This window comes from Hipposideros armiger, unplaced genomic scaffold (genome assembly GCF_001890085.2).
Source record: "Hipposideros armiger isolate ML-2016 unplaced genomic scaffold, ASM189008v1 scaffold_48, whole genome shotgun sequence".
NCBI classification, from domain to species: domain Eukaryota; kingdom Metazoa; phylum Chordata; class Mammalia; order Chiroptera; family Hipposideridae; genus Hipposideros; species Hipposideros armiger.
In genome coordinates, this window is record NW_017731398.1 from 522564 (window position 1) to 541389 (window position 18826).

General features: G+C 41.2%; 1 long non-coding RNA gene across 4 annotated transcripts in view; it reads right to left on the reverse strand.

The window, feature by feature from the left end:
- LOC109381417 (uncharacterized) overlaps positions 1-18826 on the reverse strand; it is a 49481-nt gene that overhangs the window by 11094 nt on the left and 19561 nt on the right. For 3 of the 4 annotated variants that reach the window (XR_002123720.1, XR_002123719.1, XR_002123722.1), the window contains exons 6-9: positions 16154-16273; positions 10341-10608; positions 7170-7369; positions 3824-3898 (exon numbers count right to left, since the gene is read on the reverse strand). This is a non-coding gene — a long non-coding RNA (uncharacterized LOC109381417). Of the gene's footprint in view, positions 1-3823; positions 3899-7169; positions 7370-8515; positions 8669-10340; positions 10609-16153; positions 16274-18826 lie in introns of those variants that run through there. The other variant, XR_002123721.1, reaches the window with a different exon arrangement.

Sequence of the window (18826 nt, forward strand, 5' to 3'; positions counted from 1 at the left end):
GCTGTTTGAAGCCAGGTATGCCTAAGGGATTCCCATCTATACCAGGTTCACGTTCCAGAATATTAAACTGATGGTCCACTTCTGCTCACCTATGTGGCCAGTTTGCCCAGAGCACCTGACACGCCCCTGTTTCTAGGAATGGACTAAGCCTATTCTTCTCTGAACTAGGTGTCTCCATCCTGGGCACAGGTCTGCCAAGAGGCAAATTGTGGTGTCAGAGGTGTTGAGATGCCCGAGGTGGGACTAGGTGTTATCTTCCATGCTGTCTGCAAGACACCAAGTTTTAGAAAATAAATGTCCTCATATTCAACGTTGGTGATGTGGTCATGTAGACTGTAAGGGAATACCCTTGACCGAGCAGAGGTAGGGCAGGCCAGCAGGTTTTCCATGAGCATCACTTCAGGGGCCTCCAGCCACGCCCCTCTGCTCTGACCACTGGACACTGCTCTGCCTCATCAGACAGACAGGCTGCCTTCTTCCTCTGGTCACATTTTCATTGTATTTAAGTCTTTGTTAGACTTTGGTGCCTCTGGAGAAGTAAATTATCTCTGAGGATTAGAGCATCGGAGGGGGGTGGGGGTGGGGGACGGTCCTCCTACAGCTGCCAGAACGATGCCAGTCTGAATGAAAAATTCTTCACTGATGTGGTCATGAAGAAATGGGTGATGTTAAATAGTAACATTTGGGAATGATCTTGGAGGAACTTCTGCTCTCGTTCGGCTTGGAGGGCTAGTATTATAGAGACACCTGTCCACTTGTCTCCGCACATAGTCGGTCACACGTGGACTGGCAACTGGGCAACAGGGAAAAATGAGCATTTCCCACACTCCGTCCCTCAGCCCGGTCATCCACGATCTGTGGCAGCTGGTTTATGTGGATTTGAGAAGAGCAAGGGGCTTCAGAAACCCATTTGACATTTGCTAAGTAAGATTTTGGTTTTAAATGCTATTATTTATTATTTTCTCAGATCTACGTGGTCACTGTAGAAAATGGGGAAAATACAGAGAGCATAAAGAATTAAAATCACCCATACTCCTCCATTCAAAGTAACTGCAGTTAAGATTTTAGTGCATTTCCTCCAGCTTATTTTGTATGTATAACTGAGATCTTCTAGTACATACACATTTATTCCTTGATTTCCACTATTTGTGTAATTAAAATAGTCCATAAAGATAATTTTAATAACTGGGTAAAATTATATCTCACGCATGCATAATAACTTATTAAATCATTCTCATTTGCAGTACATTTAAGTTGTTTCCAAGTCTTCCTTTATATAAATGTAGCAAGTCTGAAAATGCAGTGCGATTGTATCTCAGATGTGAAGCAAAAAGGTAGCTCTTTCGTTTTTCTGGTCCTCCCATGTCTTAGTCTCTGGCTAGCGTGGTTGGGCGGGTGGGGCGACGCATGACCTTTAAAATCTTAGTCCTACCCAATAATCCTTATATGCAAGGCTCCGTCGCTAAGAAAAAAGGCGAGTCTTCCCCTACTGTCCAGGTGGCGACTGGGGAGTAGGGGGGAAAGGAGTGTGGTTTCTGGGATCCCAGAGACAGGATGGGAGGGTCACTCCGGGTGTTCGGCAGTGGGTTTGCTTAGGGTCCCTTCTGATTCCAGGGTGACGTCACATCACAGTGATCCCCTCCAGCAACGTCAGGATCCCATCCACACATGGGAATGCTACGGAGGCTCAGAAGCAGGAACCGCAGGGACCCTCCATCTGCGATGGTGCAGCCTCCTCCAGGGGCTCCAAGCAGGTAGAGACGCAAAGCCCCCTCAACCAGGGGTGTCACTGAGTTACTGACTTAACTAACTGGGCTCTCATTTCTGCTTGACTTGCTTTCCTCCTCCTCCTCCTCCTTCACTGTTTCGTCTTCCCACTTTCCCTGGGCCCCTGCTCTACCCCACGTCCCTCCAGGGAAGGGCAGCAAGCCTCCTCCTGGCCTGCCTTACAGAGCGCGATCCTCCACTCAGGGAGGACCCCACAGGCGGGGTCCTCTGGGCTCCGCTGTTGAAATGCGAAAGGAGGGAGTTTGCAAGTGTGCCTAGGATCCAAAGAAAATAATTTAGATCTTCTTTTAAGAAAGACACCCGTTTTGCAAGGCTAATTTCTTCCTGCATAATTTTATTTTGAATGTCAGAAGCTGGATATTAATTCCTTTTTTTTTTTTCTGTCTTCATTCTCTCTGTAATTTTGCACTTTACTGAAATGAATGCCATCCGTTATAAGATGTACTGTTATTTTAGGTGCTCCTAAGAAAGACAAGCAAGCTGCCAATGGAATCATGAACAATACTTTCTTATTATTTAGGATTTCAGTGGATGGTGCTCGAAAAAGCTCTTTTTAGGCTTATTCAGACATACATTTTTATCATATACCACTCTTGTGCATAGGTAAAAAGGAAAATAGAAGCGAAATCAATTGGAAAGTGATCCTAAAACTTCTTCACAGAAGAGAGTGTTGTAGAAAATGATCCTTCTGAATCCCTTTTCAACGCAACGTTGGCGATGATTGAGTCCTTCTCTACAGTATTGTCTGTGCATTGAGAGTGTAGTTGACATAGGATCTCTTAACCCAGAGATGAAGACATCTGCCCCTGCCTCTGGGATTTTCTTCCAAATTGCTGACACCCATCCTGCAAGTATATATGCTGTACCTCCCCAGCCGATTAACACAGAAGGTGTTAACAGAAGGCTTTCAGACCAAGTCTGCAGGTGGGCAGACTACGACAACCATATCATGGCTGTTGTCTAGCCAACAGCTATTGTCAACCAACACTGATTGTAATTTCAAAGAAATGTAATAAGTCTTAGAAATGATGAACTATAGTAAACCTTAATATTGCTCCATCCCACACCTCCTCTTCCACCTCTAGGCAGGTGGATGCTTCAAGCCAAACAGAGAGAAAGTCATATTCTTGGAAAGACCCCTTTCTGAGATACTAATCTATTACATAAATTACACTGGAAAGGAAGTCTTCTAACATAAAGTTTTTACTACAATTGGCTATTTCTCCAGATAGATTCCTAGAAGGGGGTTTAGATACTTAAAAATAAGGCTGACCATTCTTTTCATGAATATAAATCATAGTTGCTGGATCAAATGTGAGGTAGGCGCGCGCGCGCACACACACACACACACACACACACACACACACACACACACTATGGCAACACTAGAAAACAAGGAGTGCTTTCAATAGACCAGAAATGATCAGGAACCCTTGAAAGACAGACAGAGATGAGACCAGACTAAAGGAGGAAACCACGGCATAAACCACATGTAAGGGAAGACTGCTATAGAAGTCAAGAGCAGCGTAGAGGCTCTAAACTCAGAAATGATAGATCTGGGGAACAGAAGAAAGTGCTGGGGCTACTTGGAGGTGGTTGGTTGAGGCATCACAGCAGGGACGGGAGATTTGCTCTCCTCCCCTGACTGTGCCAAGAAGAGGACAGCGGAGCCATCAGCCTGCAGTCAGGTAGTAAGGTGGGAACTTGAACTCAAAAATCAGGGCAGGGGCTTGGAAGGCCACTAATATGCAGAGCCAAAAAGGAACTTCTTCAGCCAAAGGCAGGAGCTACTGGTTAACCCCCTCAGCAGAGCCTTCCATTCTTCCACCATAATCATTGGATTCAGGATGTAGCAGTTACAATACTCACACACTGGTTACGTTTATCAGGAATGTTTGACAAATAATGAACCTGACTAACAGTGGCTCAAGCAAAAAAAGACATTTAATTAAATCACATCACAAGATGTCTAGAGGTGGTTTCAGGTTTGGCGCCTCTGGCTCAATTAAAGCCACCCAGAAAACAGATTTCCTACCTTTGCACTTCAACCATCCTTAGTGGATAGCTACCTCCTGGTCACACAATGGCTGCCACAGTCCAGACATCACATCTATGTCAAAAGAAGGAAGAAAGGGAAAGAGTCAGTATTACTAAGTTTTCCTCACAAAAGTGTCCTTTTTATAATAATGTAAAATAGTCCCCAAAAATTTCTCAGTAGGCTTCCACTTATATCTCATTGGCTAGAACTTTGTCACATGCCAATCCTACCTGCAAGGGAGGCTGGGAAGAGAGGCACTGGAATTACAATCATGAATTGTCACCTGAGCTAGTTGGGTATATGACTGCCTAAACACAATCAGGGTTCCATTAGGAAGCAACAAGTGAGGAACACATATCAGTAGCCCATTGCCAGAGTCTGTGAAAGATAATAGGAACACTGAAACATAAAGACAATCACACATCCAATAGTCAAAAAAATATGTGAGAATTAACAACACCTTGAAACAGAGATACCAAACCCAACAAGCAGAAGAAACAATAAGACTTTAGATTAATTACATACAATACTTTCAGATGGATGAAAGAGACGTTTACATTCCAAAATAATAATAATTAATTAGGGATTTTGGCTAATATACAATCAAATGTTAACAACAATTTTTTTTAAATGTAAAAGCAAAAATGCAAACCACAGAGTGGAAAGATAAACCAACCAAGAAGGAAGAAAAAAATGATCTACACCTAGAGACACTGTGGTGCCGTTTCACACCACCAAGGATCAAAGAGAGGAAAACCAGATGAACTATAAAGAACAAAAAAACTAGATTGGCATCAGCCTTTTTTTTTTTTTTTGGCAACCTTGGATGCAAGAAGATAAATAGCAACGTTTTGAGGGGGGAAAACGTTATGAGCGAGGAATTCTATCCCCAGCTATACCACAGTCAAGTGAGAGGACAAAACAAATCCATTTCAGACCTTTGAGATCTAAGACATTTTACCGCCCAAGAACCACATATGAAAGAACTATTAGAGGATGTACTCCAACAAAAATAAATAGGAATATGTGGCAGACAGATACTAAAATGGTCCTAATGATCTCTGCCACCTGGTGTTCACTCTGTTGTGTAATCCCCTCCCCGTGAGTGTGGGTGGGACCTTTGACTTGCTTCTAACCAAGAAAACACAGCAAAAGATTCTGACTTCTGTTTTGTTAGCAGATTTTTCTCCTTTGCTTGCTCAAGGAAGCCAGCTGACATGTTGTGAGCTGCCCTATGTTATGAGAACGCCCACATGGGAAAAACCCAAAGGAGGCTTCCATCCAACATCCAGCTAGGAACGGAGGCCCTCATCCAACAACCCAAAAGGAATTAAGTCCTGGGTCTTTCCTCAGTCAAACCTTCCGAGGACACCCCAGCCTGGGCCAACACCTTGAGTGCAGCCTGTGAGACCCTGAAGCAGAGGCCCAAGCTAAGTTGGGCCTGGATTCCCTGCTCACAGTGAGATCAGACATGCATGTTGGTTTAAACCATCAAAGTGTGTGGCAATTTGTTATATAGCAATAGATACCTAACACAGAATCCAAGATGCAAATGTAGCCTATAGGATGTAGTGGTGGGCAAAAAGCCAGTAAAACTCTGTGATAAGTCCAAAAAGGTGTGGAATAAAAGAAAACTCTTGAATGAGAATCTCTGATTATTCAACATGGGAGGTGGGAACAGGAGAAGAAATAAGCGAGGGAAGAAAAAGGGTAGAGGGTTTCTTGTCCTATTTGAAGGTGTGGTATAAATTCTGATTAAACTCTAGAGGCTGATATATATAGTTCCAAACATTTGTATTAAAATTTTAAGTGTAGAGAACTTCCTGAAAACCCAATAAAAATTACAGCAAAATATTTTTTTAAAAGGCAAATGCCCATAAAGAAGTAGACACTGGTAGAGAGAGCAATAGCAAAACAATAGATGGACAAGTAGTAAATGACGCAGCACACCCCAAAAAGCTGAATCCTAGAGGTTAAGTTTGAGGTAGATATACTGCTAAGAAAGGACTACAGAAACGGGACATTCAGGGAATAAAAAAATGAGCTTTTAAAAATTAAAGTGGAGGAAATCTCCCAGAAAATAGAGCAAGAGACAGAGAGATGGAAAGAAGAAAAGAAAATAGAGGATCAATCTAGGAGGTCCAATGCTCAAAAAATTAGTACAGAAAAAGAAAATGGAGGCGAGGAAATTATTTGCGAAACAATTTGATAACAATTTTCCAGAATTTTTGCCATGATGCACAATACTGTTGTGAACACATTTAAATAGTTCAGAGTATATGATCATGGGTTGCCTGTGCCTGTTTTCTCATTTTATTCACATTGATTTGCATTTCTGTATGCATTTATTTATGAAAGGAACCACCACAAACTCAACACCCAACTAGCCAATAACTATCTATGGGCTCCTTACCGTTCCCACCCACCCCGGCCTCCAAAAGGTAGTCACCATCCTCAATCTTGTGTTTATCATTCCTTTGCTTTTAGAAATAGCCTTATTACATATATGAGTACCGGAACAACATATTGTGTTGTTTCACTTGGTTTACAAGCTTACGAGAACAGTATCACTCTGTGTGTCTGAGATATGCTGTTTTCACTCATCCTTATACTGTGCAGACTCACGGCTGGTGTTGCCTGGAGCTATATAGTTCATTCATTTTCACAGCTATATATTTTATTCTTTGAACATACCAAAGTTTACTCATTCATTCTCCTACCTCCTATCAGCTTGGAAGAGCTGGGAAGGAGTGTGTGTGTGTGTGTGTGTGTGTGTGTGTGTGTGTGTGTGTGTACACGCTGACAGTGAAGAGTTCAATCTTCATCCTCTCCAATGGAAAGTCAACAGATGATGACTAAAACTGAAAAATCAAGAAGTAGCAATACATGTATATCATTTAGAGATAAAAAAGTAAATATGAGATGAGTCGGCTGAAGGAGTGAAAGTGGTTTCCGCTGGGTAGGAGGAAATGATGGGGGAGGATGGAGGCAACTGCTGTTTTTCATAACAAGACTTATACAATAATTGGACTTTTATACTAAGTGCACATCTGACATTGAAAAAAGGTGAAACTATGGAGGGTAACCACCAGAATAACAAAAATAGGATAAAGCTTGGAAACCATCAATGAGAAAAAAATGGAATAAAGAAATGTGATTAATCTAACAAATGGTAGGAAAAGAAATAAGAAAAACAATTTTTAAAAGTGTATTAGTTTTTTTAAAAGGGATATTAGTTTCCTATTGCTGCTATCACAAATTACCACAAATATAGTGGCTTAAAACAACACAAATTTATTAGCTTGCAGTTCTGGAAGTTAAAAACCCAAAAAATGAGTCTCACTGGGCTGAAATCAAGGTGTCGGCTGGGTTCCTTTCTGGGGGCTCTAGGGCTGAATCTGATCTTCAAAGTCAGCAACGTTGCATCTTTGTGCCTTCCTGCCGTAGTCACGTCTCCGTCTGACTGTCCTCTTCTGCGTCCCTCTTCCCCATTTAAGGTCCCCTGTGATGACACTGGGCCCACCGGATAATCCAAGATTGTCTCTGTATTTGAAGGTCAGCTGATTAAGAACCGTAATTCCATCTGCAACCTTACTTCCCCTTTGCCATGTAACTTAACATGCTCACAGTTTCTGGGGATTAGGATGTGGACATCTTTTTTTTTTGGGGGGGGAGCATGTTATTATGCCTACCACACAAAAGTATAGCCAATAGAAAATATAGTTAAACAGAAAAAATAGGTGAAACTCCAGAAAGAGGAGGAAAAAATGGAGAGAAGGAAATACTGAAAAAATGGAGACAAATTCATTAGAATTAAACTAAGATGAAAGACTTTAGATTTAAATGGGCCACAAGGGCCAAAGAAGAGAGAAAAGGAAAACTTACACCTAGAGAAATAATAGTGTAATTTAAGAATGTCAAAGACGAAGAGAAACTTTAAAAGTTTGCAAGAAAAAGAATAGATTTTACCAAAGGAACAGAGGTCAGGTTTACATCAATTTTTCAATAATAGTATGGGATGCAAAAAGGCAATTGAACCTTTTTTACAAATTATTGAAGGAAAAGAATTTAGAAACCTAAAATTTTACATCCAGCCATATTTTCATTCAAATATAAGGGTACAAAAATATCATAAGGTCTACCAGGCCTGAGAAGGTTTGTCACAGAAAGATTCACACTAGAAAATAAAGTATTTAAATAATAGGAGAGACAAATCTAATAGATGTTACAAAAGCAAAGCAGAATTAGAGGGTCACGGAGGGGGTGGGGGGTATAACCTGGCGTAAGGTGAGGGGTGAGAAGGGTTTCATGTCTGGGGAGATGACCCTTCATGGGGAGATAGAACCCAAGAGGGGTGAGGAAAGTGTCCATGGGGGAGGGGTGGCAACTGCAATAACAGATTAGCTACATACATACATACATATAATTTAATATATCAAAGACAACGGAAACCAAGTTTCACAAGACAAGAGAAAAAAGTTACAAATATGCAATGGAAAAATGCTGCAATGTACCTTGTGAGGTTGGATTGCAATTCAAGATGTCACATGGACTCATGTTTTTCAATATAGATAGATAAAGAAATACATATCGATATAAGTTTGTAGATAGATTTACTATATATATTCCCTAGCTCTGTCCACTGAGAGGGCCTGGGAGAAGCGACACCCCCAAAGCTATGCACACACCTAGTGTCCATATTTGCAGGGCAGGCAAAGCACTCTATCAGAGCTGAAAGCTGAACAATTGCCACAGCTCATTCAGGGCTCAGGGATGTATGAGTCCTAGCCAGCCTGGGTAGAGGGGCCTCACTGAACACCCAGTGCGTTCCTTGAAAAGTCACTGAAAAACACAAATTACAGAAACTGGCATAAGAAGAAACAGACACATCCCTGTCACCATTCAAGAAAGTGGATTTGTAATTTCAAAACAAAATCTTCACAAACAAACACACATACACACACATAGGCAACATGCTTAAGGGGAAGTTTATAGCTGAGCAAATATTTGTATTTGAAAAGAAGAAATTTCTAAAAATCAACCTTCCATCTTAAGTAACTAGAAAAAAAAGAGCAAATTAAACTCAAAGTAAGTAGAGGGGAAGAAATAAGATAAAAGCAGAAATCAATAAAATAGGAAGTGGTCAAATATTGGAGAAAATCAATGAGGCCAAAAGCTGGTTCTCCGAAAAGATCAATAAAATTGATCAACCTTAGATAGACTGGTCAAAAAAAAAGAAAGGAAGACACAAATTGCCAATACATTGGGATTTATGGTTATTTTACTCTTATGTTAAACCTTCACAGACATCTAACCATTCTAGAGTCAAAGCTACAAAAACCAGGAATATTCAGAGAAGTATATATGCCTGTCCCATTTACTTTGTCCCCTTCCTCTCCTATAGGTAATTATTTTATTTATTTGGTGGTTTATCCATTCCTTATTTGGGCACAAGAAAATACATGCATAGTGAATATATCTGCAGCACTGTTTTAAAGCATGTTGTGTTTCTCAGATGGGGCCTTCCTGGGAGTGGTTTAAGATTCTTGTGAATATAGTCACGTTCAAATACAATCAATGCATCCAAACAAAAACTTCTAGAGTGTTCAAAAACGTATGCAAGAGTGGGCTTCATAGATCAATGAATATGGTTATAGTCAATAAATATCTGCAAAGAATATGAAAGGGGCTTATCCTGACCCTGCAGAAAGAGAGTTTCATCTTTTCATTGGATGTAGAGTGACCAAGTACCTGGCTGTCTGATTCAGGTTTCTGTGCAAAATTTGTCCAGTTCATTTTTCAAAATCCTACTTTGTATCCCACAGGTCCAGCTAATTCCGAGTGATGCAGGTGCCCTTTATAATTTGGCCAGTAAAGTTCATGGCTCTCACACCATCAACGGACAATTGTGTCCTGACCGAGGGAGGGGTCTTTCAAAAGTCCTTTGTTGTCAGTGTTTAAATGTGTTACCCTTTTCCTTTGATAAAGTGATGAACCTTAACTAACCATCTTGAATAAAACTCTAATTACTTGTTTGTTTTATCCTGAGATAAAATCTAATGTCAGCACTGGTAATATAACCAGAAAATGCATAATGAAATTTAATACTGAGGGTGCCAAAAAAAATGTATACAAGTTACAAGTGGACACGTTGGTCAGCGTTGCTCAAGCAGTAGTTTGCTGTCATCAGATGTGTCTGGAAGCTAATGGGAACCACTTTGAGCACCTCTTGTAATTGCAGAAGTCAAATATGACTTGTATTCATCTTTTGTTATTGGTATATGTTGAGTATTATAATTTCAATACCGTTTTCCTTTCTTAAAATGTATATACATTTTTTGGCAGCCTCTATATTATAGTTGTTCCTGGTAGCCATATGGTAACTATATCTACCTGACGATCAGTACTGGGAATAATTCCTGATTCTGCTGTGATTGTATAAACACTTGCATAGTTCCATCTAATTGTTTACATCTGTTTTCACATTAAAGGTAATAGTGTTCTAATAACTTACAATGCGTACTTGGTAGAGGCTTTCAGCTACTCGTCCTTGCTTGGCAGATGTGTTTAGTTGCTAACATGAAGCTGCTTTTATGAGATGGTCGTCGTGTACAAGGGTTTGGATCGGCCTTTCTCTGGTTCAATGCTGGTTACATGTGCAAAGTTCCTTCATACAAGTAAGAACTCTTGTTAGACAATCTTGACTAATAATGAAGGTGACGTTGTAGACCAGTAGAGAAAAGATGGTCTTCTCAATAAATGGTGTAGGGTCAGCTGGATATCTGTATGGAAAAATTAAAGAAAACTCAGCTCCTATCTCATCCAATATACAAGAATTTGTTTCACATGGATTATAGACCTAAATGTGGAAGGCAAGACCAAAAAGCTTTTCATCAACAGTGACATGTAGCTAACAAGCAGTACAAATGTAGCTAAATCTGATTTGAAATGTGCTCTCTGTGTAAAATACACACTATATTTCAAAGACTTAACACCAAAAAAATATATATATATCATTAAAAATTTTATATTGATTACATGTTGAAATAATATTTTGATGTATTGGGTTAGGTAAAATATATTATTTAATTTTGCCTGTTTCTTTTTACTTTTTTAAATGACACTATCAGAAAATTTAAAATTACATACATGACTTGCATTTGTGCTTCATGTTATATTCCTATCATTCAGCAGCTATACACTAGAAGATAGCATAGGAAGACATATTTATAACCTTAGGATGAGAAAGATTTCTTCAAAAGGATACAAAAAGCACTGACTATAATGGAAAAGATTAATAAATTGGACATCATGAATATGCATAACTTCTGTTCATCAAAAAATTACATTCAGAGAGTGAGAAGCATCAAAATTAAAAACATTTATGTTTTTAAGGACACCATCAAGAAAGAAAAATGACAACCTACTAAACAGGAGAAAAAAAACTGCAAATCATATACCTGAGAAGGGTCTAGTATCAAGAACATATAAAGAACTCTTACAACTGAATGATAAAAAGACAAATAATCCAATATAAAAATGGGCAAAGGATATGAATAGGTATTTCTCCGAAGAAGATGCACAAACGGCCAGTAAGCACACGAAAAGATGCTCAACACCATTAGCCATCAGGGAAATGCCAATCAAAGCCAAAATGGGATCCCACGTCACACCCAGGACACTGTCTATAATCAAAAAGACATAACAGGGCCGGCCAAGTGGATCAGTTGGTTAAGAGCTCACTTAAGAGTGTGAGCTCTGAGCAACAGGTTGCCAGTTCGATTCACGGCCCAGGATGAGCTGTCGCTGAGCTGCCAACAGGTGGCAGGATGGCTCAGCTAAAAGAAACAAACAAACAAAAAAACCAAAACATAACAAATGTCAGCGAGTATCTGGCGAAACTGGAACCCTCATATACTGCTAGTGGGAATGGAAAACAGTACAGTCACTTTGGAAAACAGCCTGGCAGTTCCTCAAAAACATAAACACAGAGTTAACATATGACCCAGCAATTCTACTCCTAAGTGTGTGTGTGTGTGTGTGTGTGTGTGTATCCAAGAGAAATGAAAATTTATACCTATACAAAAACTTGTACGCTCATGTTTATAGCAGCATTACTCATTGTAGTCAAAAAGTAGAATAACTCAAGTATTCATCAACTGATGAATGGATAAATAGAATGTGGTATACCCATACAATGGAACATTATTTGGGAATAAAAAGAAATGAAATACTGATAAATACTACAACATGGATGAACCTCGAAAATATGCTAAGAGAAAGAAGCCAACACCAAGGACCACGTATTGTGTGACTCCATTTATATGAAATGTCCAGAATGGGCAAATCTATAGAGACAGAAAGTAGATTAGTGGTTGCCTAGGACAAAAGTAATGGGCCTGAGGGATGACAGCTAAGAGGTATGGTGTTTCTTTTTGGGGTGATGAAAAGTTTTCTAAAATCGATTGTGGTGATGGTTGCACAACCTTGTGAATATCCTGAAAGCCACTGAATTGCATACTTTAAATGGGTAAATTGTATGGTTTATGAATTATACCTCAATAAAGCTGTGTAACAAAAAACAGAGTGTGAAGGTAAACCACAGAGCAGCGGTTCTCAACCTTTCACAGGGGTCGCCTAAAACCATCGGAAAACATATTTTCGATGGTCTTAGAAACCGAGACACCACTCCTCTATCTGTCTCCAGGCCCACATACGAGTACCTGGCGACCCCTGTGAAAGAGTCGTTCAACCCCCAAAGGGGTCGCGACCCACAGGTTGAGAACCGCTGTCATAGAGTAAGAAAAGATATTTGAAATATGTATAATAGAAATAAAACTCATATCCAGAAACTATAAAGAACTTCAAAAGTTAATAAGAAAAAATAAAGACAACCCACTAGAAAAAAGAGCAAAGACTTCAGTAAACATTTTACAAAAGACAGCATCTAAATGGTCAATTAACATATGAAAAGTGTTCAGCATTAATAGTCATGATGGAAATGGCATTACAACCATAATGAGATACCACTTCCTACACATCATAATATTACAATTAAAACTTATTGATAGTCAAGAATTAACAAGAGTGATGTCAGCAAGATAGTGGAATAGGTGGTCCCTAGCCCTCATCCCCCGACAGAAACAACAATTTGGAAGCCATCCATGGAAAAAAGTGCCTTTGTGGAAGCTTTGGGATCCAGGTTGCAGTTTGCAAAAAAAAAAAAATTTTAATTAAAAAATAAATGAATTAACAAGGTTGTGAAACAACTAAAATTCTCAAATGCAGCTGGTGGGAGGGTGTAATCATTTGAAACACTACTTCAGTATCTATGAAAGCTAAACATATGTAAACCGTCTGACCTATTTATCCCATAGCTAGGTACACAACCAATAGAAATATGTACATATATACACCAAAAGATATATACAAGAAAATGTATAGTAGCTCTACTCATAATAGTTCAAAACTGGAAACAACCCAAATATGTGTAGAAAGTCGAAGTTATCAATAAATCGTGGTATAGTCTCATAATAGACTACTATACAGCCATCAAAACGAAAGCACTACTGTTATAAGAACATGGAGGGGTGTTATAAATATAATGTTGAATGAAAGAAGCTAGTTGCTAAAGAATTCACAGATTGTATAATTCCATTTATACACAGTTCAAAAATTAAGGAAGATGAAATGATGTGCTTTAGGGATGAAAGCTTAGGTCGTAAAATTCTAAAAGAAAAGCCATAGGAGAGCCATGAGATGGGCTTCCAGGGTGCTAAACGCTGTATTCTTGACGTGAGTAGTGGTTATGTGGGTGTTCACTTTGTGATAAATCATTCAGCTAAATGTGTTTGTTTTGTGTAGTTTTCTACATGCAAGTTAGCATTTACAATAAACAAGTTTTAAAAAGAAGCAAGGAAACATTCCTGTGAGGTATCAGAAAGTGAAAAAAGTTTGCAAAACTATTTGTATGGCATAGTCTTCATTTTACTGTATGAATATAGATTTACCTATGTTTGTATAAATACATTGACCTGAAGTGATATAAACCCAGGTCATATGGCGCTTATCCCTGGATGCAGTCACCAGTCGTCTTTGTTCGGTTTGTTTGTGCCCATTTATTTTCCTGCTCTTTCTATAATAAGCCTTTATTGCTTTTCTAATAAGAAATAAAGCCATTTTGTAGTATTGGCCTGGGAATAAACTAACAGATCGATAGAACAGAATAGAAAACTGAGGGAGAGATTCAATAGATATAAGACTTTGATGTGTGATAAAGGTGGGATTTCAAATCAATGGGGAAAAGACGGGTAATTCGATATATTTCATTGGTTCGACTAACAATTTGGAAGATAAAGATGAGTTCTACTTCATACCTAAATAAACCCCTAAATAAGCCCCTATATTATTTAAATGCAAACAAAAAACCTTTAACCACACTAAGTAAAAACATGAAGTTTGAGAAGAAAATGTAAGCAAATAGTTCCATCATCTTGGAATGAAGATCTTTCTAACCTCGTATCAAAGTTGGCTCACACAAAGGTGGGCAGATTTGGGACTTTAAAAATGCCTAGGAATAAAATTGACAAGAAATGTGAAATGTCTTTAAGACAAAACTGTACAACTTTCCTGGAAGACATAAAAGGAGAGCTGGAAAAATGGGGAGCTTGGTAGAGGGAGTGGAATTTATCCACTTCGGCTTGGCTTATATTGAGCGAGAGCGAGAGCGAGAGCGAGCGAGAGCGAGAGCGAGAGCGAGAGCGAGAGCGAGAGCGAGAGAGAGAGAGAGAGAGAGAGAGAGAGAGAGAGAAGGAACTTAAATATTTGGGAATAGATTAATCCTCTGACTGCAGATGTGCAGTGGTTAAGAATACATAGCTCTGCATGCACTTTTATGTTCAGGGAAGATTTCTCTGCTACTTCCTCTCACACACCCCAAGCCTGGGGGAGAGCAGTTGCTGGACTTTGATCGAGTCCTACACAGCAGGGTGAGGTCACTGGGTTAGGAGGACACACACATGCTTGGTCTGCCCTATGCTGCCCTGCCATGCACACCCCAGTGGTCCAGCAGCTGCCTTGGGAGGCCAGGCCATGCCTCACCTTCCGCCCTCACACGGGGAGGTGTGAAGCTGACGTGCTTCTAATCCCCTAACTTTAGGGCTATCCAGATTCCCTGACTCAGCCCAGCCTCTGTGATGCAGTCCAGCTTCTACCCCTGAGTCCTTAGTGAGGCTGTGGCAGAGTGGCCAGGCCTGCAAGTTCATGGCTAGGCCTCCTGGCCCAGGACACAAGTGACGATGCATGCTGACATGGTTGCAGGGTGACTACAACAGGCAATGTCTAGCCATCACTCTAGAACCAGAGGACTCTACAGCCATGTGACATTGTGCTATAGGAAGAAATTGTCCCATGAACCTAGATGCTAGATCCAGATGATGTAAATAACCAAAAGCCATTATAAACTAGCTAGAGAGATAGGATAGCATATTGGTGAAAAACACAGATTTTACAATGCCTGGGTTCAAATCCAGGTTCTACATCTAGCTAGCTGTGTGACCTTTGGCAAGTTACTTAACCATTCTGTGCCTCAGTTTTCTCCTCTGTAAAATATTTCTATACTAAAGTACTATTATAATGATAATTATCTTTACAGGGCTCTTATGAGGATTAAACAAGTTAGTACATATAAAGCATATTTAGAACCGTGCCTGGCATGGAATCACTATGTAAGCATCAGTTTGTTCCCATCTTTACAATGGAATCTAAGAGACTCAGAAAACCCCTGCCCAGCCTGGCTACTCCAGCACCGCACCTTGGAGGGAACCAGGCAACTGGAAAAGCCACCTGCTAACATGCCCCGCCTGTCATCACCTGGCAATGCCAGCTGAAACTTGCTGCCTATATGCTAATTGCAGTAAAATGGAACTGCTATAAGATGGAAGCATCAGGGTGCATGCTTTGTGCTGGTTCTCAAACCCAGGTCTGTCTGGTATCAGGCATGTGCTCCGCTGACAAGGAAACGAATGTGCCGTGATCTTGATTTGGCTGCTGATCCATATACAGGGGCTCCTTTGGGAACATTTCTGACAATCCGCAGCCTCCCAGGGTGGCAGAGTGCAGGGCCACGGCCCCCCACACTGACTGTGGCCCCGTCAAGACCCACCTCCACCTACGCGGGGCTGATTTTGAAAGATGCCCATCATGTATTGCTGAGTGAGAAAGCAAAAGGCAGAAGAGGGTGTTTAACACCATTGTTGTTAAAAACATACAGGAAAACGCATTTTCAAAGTCTAGCAGGATGTATACCAAACAGTGCACTGTGGTTACCTCAGCTGGTTTTCCTGGAAACAGGGTCTTGGATGTGGAGGAGGGGTTCATTTTCACTGTTTGCTGTAGAGCCATTAGTGTGGTTCGACGTTTTCACACAGCAAGCATATGCAACTTTGGCTAGTAACAAAAACAAAAACAAAAACGATTTTTTTTTCAATAACCACCCAATCACAGGAAAATATTTACAACATGTATGTCAGACAAAGGGTTAAAGCAATATCTCTAAGTGTTTATGAATAGAAAAAGTAGTTGAAGAGAATAGAATAAAACAGCAACAGTGGTTATTCCTAGAGGAGATGTAATGGGATATTTTAATTTTCTTCTTTATACCCTTTCCTATATTTTCCAAACATTTAGCAATAAAAATGCATTATACTTTCCTAGTCAGAAAAATATGATTTTTTTAAGTTGAAGGGAAATATAACAATAAAAACAGATAATTAAGGAGAAGATATGAAAGGAAACCAGAAGGCTTAAGAGGTTTGAAAGGATAGAAGGTAAAATGAGACCATTTAAAAAGGAAAGATAATTGGGAACAGTGCAAGTCAGAATGATAAAATATACACACTAAAATAATAAAAAGAATAAGCTAAAATACTGAAAAGCAATATTAAAAGTCAATATTAGACATCAATAGCCAGAAAGTTGAAAAGAAACCACTAGAAGGCTGACCAGCGGTGAGTCCTTCTGCAGGTCTCACAGGCAGGAGACTCCAACAGAGGTCCAGGCACATCCCTAGGGCATCTCAAGGGCTCCCCGAAAGTGAGATGGCAGGTCCTTTGGCAACTTTGTGGCCACCCAGCAGCCAGGGCTTCCACCTCCAGGACCCTCCACCTTATCTCAGAGTCCGCGGTCGTCTGTCTGATCCTCCCAGGGCTAGTGCAGGGCTCCCACATGCTTCGTCCCTGCTAGAGCCATAGCTCCCCCTGTGGCTTGCCGCAGACCACCTGGAGGCCTTCCTGGCGCCACACCTCGGCATTCTCAGGTCAGCCCTGCCATGCAGCCCCATGTGCAGCCCGGGTGAATCACCTCACCGATCTGAGCCTCGGCTATCAGCCCACTTCATGGAGATTTTGTGGCACAGATTAATCAGATGATGTTTGCAAAGTGCCTGGCACACAGTGGGTGGCTAGCAAATGCCTAGGGAGTAAGTGCCTCTGCGTGGCATCCCACCCCCCAGCTTTTGGCACCGAACACCAGAGTTCGAGCCTGCCTGGGCTTCATGTAGGCATCTGTCCTCCCACAAAGACAGACCCCTCATAGCAGCAGCTTCCTTGGTCTGTACATCAAAGAAAGCCCCATGCTGCCCCTTGCTAGCCTCAGGCCAGCCCAGGGGACTCACACTCTGCAAGAGAGAAGGGGGTTCTGCAGGCACAGAAGGGTGCCCTGAAACTGGCAGTCAGTTCTCAGCAGACCTCCCCCACCGCCGCTACCTAGACCCCAGGTCATAGCCCCCCAGCCAGAGCAGTATCCTGTAAGCCTCTGTGCAGCCCAGAGCCTTCAGCCAGCTCCGTTGAGGCCCCGAGCTGCTGGCTGGAGATGCATTTGTGCTCATCAGTTAATGTCAGGGTGGCGCACCTACCTAAATTACAAATAGGTCCTTAAACTTATAGCTGTGGTCAGCCCAGGACTGGCTGTTGCTAGTGAGAGCAACAGAGACTATCAAGGGACCTGGGCAGTGCTTCTCAAACTGTACTTCGTGTACAGAGTCATCTGGGATCTTGTGAAAATGCAAATTCTGATTCCGCAGGTCTGGGATGGAGCCTGAGAGTCACGTTTCTCGCATGCTCCAGGATGCTGCTACTGGTCCAGGAATCACACTTTGAGTGGCAGCTGCCAGACAGCGCCTTTATGCCCATGGAATCATTAAACTCAAGGGGACTCCAGAGACCATGTTCTCTGGCTTCCCATTAAGGCCAGAAATTTTTCCTGCAGCATTTCTGATAGCAGGACAGCGCGTGGTATGTACAAAGTGCTAAATAGATGTGAGTTGGCCTGAAGTGAAATTATTTCCAGGAATGGGAAGCTCTTCTGGTGAAGGCAGCCCTTTCATGGTTAGAAAGCTCCTTCTTTGGAGCCAGCATGGGCTCCCTGAGACTGCCACCCATTGGACTTGGCACGCCCCATGCCGCTTCACCCACTGAGCACCAGGCACAGTGCTGAGACCGAGCTAAATGTTTGCAACCTAAAAAAATAAACAATAAGCAGTCGGCTGGATGGCTCAGTTGGTTAGAGCGTGTGCTCTTAACAACAAGGTTGCTGGTTCAACTCCTGCGTGGGATGGTGGGCTGCGTCCTCCCCACCCCTGCCTGCCCCCCCACATCCCTGCAACTAGATTGAAAATGGCGGTTGGACTTGGAGCTGAGCTGCAGCCTCCACAACTAGACTGAAGGATGACAACTTGACTTGGAGTTGATGGGTCCTGGGAAAAACACACTGTTCCCCAATAAATTTTAAATAAATAAACAAACAATGAACAAAAAAAATTGACTCCAAAACCAAAAAAACAGCAGAATCACAATTAATAAATGTTTCTCTGTAAAATTTAGTATGTGTCCAACAGGCAACAGTAATATGGCTCCTACATAGTTAGATATAAATTATATTTAATTGTGGATGCAGGTGCATTTTAAGATGCTTCGTGGGAACTGGGCTGGGGCCTACCAAAGT